Below are 5,148 nucleotides of genomic sequence, written 5' to 3' on the forward strand. Positions count from 1 at the left end.
CTTCCTTCCTTCCTTCCTTCCTTCCTTCCTTCCTTCCTTCCTTGCCTCCCTCCCTCCCTCCCTTTCTCTTTCTCTCTCCTTCTCTCCCTCCCTTCCTTCCTTCTTGCTCTCTCTTTCTTTCTTTCAGTCTTCCCACCTCAGCACCCCAAGTAGCTGCAACTACAGGGGTATGCCACCACACCCAGCTAATTTTGTGTATGTTTTTTTTTTTTTTTGGTACAGACAGGGTTTCACCGTGTTGCCCAGGCTGCTCTTGAACTCCCGCCTCAGCCTCCCAAAGTGCTGGGATTACAGGTGTGAGCCACCGCACCCGGCCATTAAATCACTTTAATGTCCTTGGTATCAGCAAGACCTATACAGGGAAGCTGAGACAGGTGATCTGATAAGGATTTGTGGATTGTCCTCTGATTCTGCAGAAGTAATGTCACATGGGACACCCATGCAAAAGGAGCCCCCTTAACCCCAGCATTTACCATGACCTGGGTAACAGGCATATTCAGTGAGTGAATATTCCAGTCATCATAAAGCCAGTCCCACGGGGCTTGCATACAAAACATTTAAGCTGCTTCATCTGCAGGGCTCCACTCAGCACCAAGGTGGAGTCAGGTGGTTCCCCTTCTCAGGGTAAACAGACCTTTCAGAGGCTTTACTCAGTCCACGGGGCTGGCTGTTCCCTAGGGAATTACCTCTGTGTGTCTGGATCATGTACAGTCATTGGTGATTGTTTCATAGTGAACTGTAGGTCCTGCATCAGCCTAAACTTGCTCTTCTACTCTGTGGCATTCAAAACCAAAAATACTGCCCCTAAATGACTTACTCTCACAATCCACTTTAGTAAAGTCTCCTCAGGAAGCTGGTGCACTGATTCACAGAATGAAACAACTCCTTCACTCCGTACCCCTGACTGTAGTCCTTTCTTAGTTTTGCCATCCTCTCACATGGACAGCCTTGGTGAGCAGAGGTCTTGGAAGTACTTTTCTTTTCTTTTTCTTTTTTTTTTTTTTTTGAGACAGGGTCTCACTCTGTCGCCAGGTCAGAGTGCAGTGGTGTGATCTCAGCTCACTGCAACCTCCGCCTCCCAGGTTCAAGCGATTCTCCTGCCTCAGCTTCCCAAGTAGCTGGGATTACAGGCGCACGCCACCACGACCAGCTAATTTTTGTATTTTTAGTAGAGACAGGGTTTCACCATGTTGGCCATGATGGTCTCAATCTCTTGACCTTGTGATCTGCCCGCCTCGGCCTCCCAAAGCGCTGGGATTACAGGCGTGAACCACCGCCCCCGGCCAGAAGTACTTTTTCTTTTGGGGGTGGCTTTGAGGCTAGTGGCTGAAGCTTGAACTAACCCACATCTGAGTTTGGTTTAGCCTCAAGGTCCAAGCCAGCACTCTCTTTTAATTTCATTTTAGCTATTACATTCTCACAGTACCCTCAGAAATGTACGTTTAGCATGCTTCTAATTATTTTGCATTTTCTTATGTACCCAAAGGGCCACCTCCTCAAGAATTGGGTGTAATACCATCTCCAAATTCCATGGGTAACTTTTACCTTTTGAATGTAACCCAGCTGCACTTTCATACCATGGGTGACCACGTAGCCATTCAGGGATCAATGGTTCCTGATCTCTCATCCTTTCATCCTTTCTCTTTCCAAACCACATGTTTCCATGAGTCAGGGCTATTCTAGCAAATCCCTAGAAATCCCTTTTCTAACATCAAATGTATAGGAAAAAAACCCTACTTTTTTCTCTCAGCTTTAGAACACTTCTGTGACCAAATGTGTGGGTTGTTTGCAATACAGTTCCTTGGAAGACACCAACTGGGTGTCCTACTCAATTCTGACAACATCTACCTGAGATAGCATCAAATCCCACAGGTTAAGGGCTGTGTCCCACAAGACTGCCCCACCCTCAGCTTCCACTGCCAATTTCAAATCTAGATATTGCCTATATTTCTGACAAACCAGCTATACATCCAGCATTCCTAAGACCCCCTTCTTGGGCTTGATAATTTGCTAAAACGGCTTACAGAATTCAGGAAAATGGTCTATTTACTAGATTGTGGGTTTATTATAAAGGATACAACTCAGGAACAGCCAGATGAAGAGATACATAGGGCCAGGTCTGGGGGAGGGCGAGGGCTCCATGCTTTCTCCAGGGCACCACCCTGCAGACCCATCCATGTGTTCACAGAGCTGGAGGCTTCTCAGCGTGTTATTGTTTAATCCATTTTCCACTGGTAGACATTTAGGTTATTCCCATTTATTTTGCTCCCACAAACAATGCTGCAATTAATTGCCTACATCTCATGTGCTTAGTGTAGTGTCTTTCTAGGGAAGCACTTCCCAGTCTTGTCACACGACAGTGCACAGTGCACATGGTACCACATGGTGTGGCACAAGGGAATCAGTGGACAGAGGAGCTGCTCCCAGCAGGAGGTGCCGATCCCTGGCCATTCCAGCTGCTCCTGGCCCTGCTTAGACATCCTGAGGACTGAGACTGTAAACCTGGCAGGTCCGCATTCATCTCATAGCACACGAAGAGCTGGCAGTCTGTAAGCTCTGCCCCCAGGGAATGAACCTGACAGGGAAATTACTGAGTGTATGGACAGTGAGCTCCATGAATTATCATCAAGATGTTCTTCAAAGTGGTTGTAGTAATTGATACTCTCAATGCCTCTTTCATTCTTTTTTGTTTGTTTGAAACAAAGGATTCGCTATGTTGGCCAAGCTGGCCTCAAACTCCTGTCTTCAAGTGACCCTCCCATCTTGGTCTCCTAAGTAGCTGGGATTACAGTTGTGAGCCACCATACCCGGTTCAATGCCTCTTTCAATCTGAAGATTGTGTCTTTCTTCATTAACTTTCTTCAGAAAAGTTAATTATTTATTTTTAAATGTTCTTTTCTTTCTTTCTCTCTTTTTCTCTTTCTCTTTCTCTCTTTCTTCCCTTCTTTCCTTCTCTCTCTCTTTCCCTCCTTCCTTCCTTCCTTCCTTTCTTCCTTCCTTCCTTAGACGAAGTCTTACTCTTATCATCCAGGCTGGAGTGCTGTGGCACAAATTCGGTTCACTGCAACCTCCACCTCCCGGGTTCAAGCGATTCTCCTGCCTCAGCCTCCCAAATAGCTGGGATTACAGGTGCGTGCCACTAGGCTCGGCCAATTTTTGTATTTTTAGTAGAGATGGGGTTTCACCATGCTGGCCAGTCTGGTCTCGAACTCCTGACCTCAGGTGATCCGCCTGCCTCAGCCTCCCAACGTGCTGGCATTACAGGCTTGAGCCACTGAGCCAGGACTATTTATTTTATAATTTTCTTTCATTTTATGTTCTGTTTCTTTCTCTCTCTCTCTCTCTCTCTCTTCTTTCCTTCTTCTCCTTCTTCTTCTTCTTTTTTTTCTCTCTGAAACTGATGTTTATTTTCCATCAGCCTTATTTCCATGGTGCTTAAGAGCCTGTGCAAGAACAGCTTAAGACCGTTCAGTGGTTGCTCCTACCCATTCAGTGGCCTGAGCAGTGGGAGCTGCAGACCAGTCTTCCGTGGCAGGCTGAGCACTCCAGTCTTTAGTAGGGAACTGCTAGGCACAGAGGGCACCTGCACGCCTTCAAACCAGTCTGCAACCTCAGGCTGAGCAGCAGTGATCTCAGGAGCTGGAGCAGTCCATTCACCCTGAAATTCCTCCTTGGTCATTGCCTTTTCAGCAGCAGCCTGCTCTTCTTTTTTAATCTCTTCAGGATCTCTGTAGACGTAGAGATCAGGCATGACCTCCCACAAGCGTTCACGGGAAATGGTGCCACGCATGCACAGAACTTCCTGAGCCAGCATCCACCACATCTGACCCACTGAGGAGCTCCCTTGTTGTTGCATGGGATGGCAATGTCCACACAGCGCAGAGGAGAATCTGTGTGACACAGAGCAATGGTAGGTAGGTTAACATAAGATGCCTCCGTGAGAGGCTGGTAGTCAGCCCTGGGGTCAGTCACCACAAGAAGCCATGGCTCCCGGAAGGCTGCCTGGATCTGGTTAGTGAAGGTTCCAGGAGTGAAGCGGCCAGCAATTGGAGTAGCTCCCTGGCAGCAGCAAACTTCAGCACAGCCCTCTGGCCGGTATTCCTGGAGAATATGACACTGACACCAGCAGGGTATTCAATGGCAGCAATAGCGCGAGCTGCCAGCAGAAGCTTCTCCCAGGTCCCCTTCAGATTTATGATGTAGATGCCATCACTTTTCCTTTTCTAGATGTACTGTTCCATCCGGAGGTCAAGACTGGTGCCACCTAAGTGGGTTCCTGCTGTAAGGAACTTGAGAACATCCTTCTCCTTCATTTGCCGGACATCAAGGGCTCCAGACATTCTGAAAGTTTTCCTTTAAGTTACGATGGGAATCCAGAACAACGCCACTGGACCCCTCTGTGTGTAGTGCAGAAATAATTTTTGTATTTTTAGTAGAGACAGGGTTTCACCATGTTGGCCAGGCTGGTCTGGAACTCGTGACCTCATGATCCGCCTGCCTCATCCTCCCAAATTACTGGGATTACAGGACTGAGCCACCGCGCCAGGCCTGTTTTATGTTCTTATGTTCTCTGAATTCTCTCTGTGTTCTTTGAGGTTAAATTTCTGTCTTTGTCTTTCTCTCTCTTTTGGAATCCTCATTGCTTTCTTTCATACCACAAGTTTTCTCTAATCTGCAGTGAGCCTCTGTTAAGCTTTTGTATTTGAGAATGAGGGACTATAAAGGCTGACAGAAACTCTGGGACATGAACAGGGACTGCTGCCTTTAGATCACCCTTCGGCGAGAGTGGGCAGAGAACTGGTCATGCTAAGTGGGGGCTCTGCCCCTCAGCCACTCCAGTGTGGGGAGGCCTTTACTCTGGGTGTGCACACCAGCTGCTCAAGTCCTTCCAGACTGGGCACATGACTCTTCGCCTGGAGTCATTATCTGGCTGGATGTCCTCACAGTTCTGTGCATGGGGTGGGGTAGGGATGCGGGTGTTGACTGTTTTACACACAGGTCTTCAAGCCTGCTTGGTTTTCAGCCCCACTGGACTCTCCTACCTCTAACTGTGGAGCCCTGGCCCCATCCCAGACTCTATAGAGCACAGCAGTTTCTTCCATGGCTCCACCCTCCCTCATCCCATCCCACCAGTAGCTGCTTGTCTAG

The 5,148-nt window shown here is 48.0% G+C and overlaps 1 pseudogene; it reads right to left on the minus strand.

Moving 5' to 3' along the window:
- Positions 1–3,444: 3,444 nt before the first annotated feature.
- Positions 3,445–4,340, minus strand: LOC105535967 (annotated as a pseudogene).
- Positions 4,341–5,148: the final 808 nt, after the last annotated feature.

The sequence above is a fragment of the Mandrillus leucophaeus genome, unplaced genomic scaffold (assembly GCF_000951045.1).
Source record: "Mandrillus leucophaeus isolate KB7577 unplaced genomic scaffold, Mleu.le_1.0 Scaffold152, whole genome shotgun sequence".
NCBI lineage: Eukaryota > Metazoa > Chordata > Mammalia > Primates > Cercopithecidae > Mandrillus > Mandrillus leucophaeus.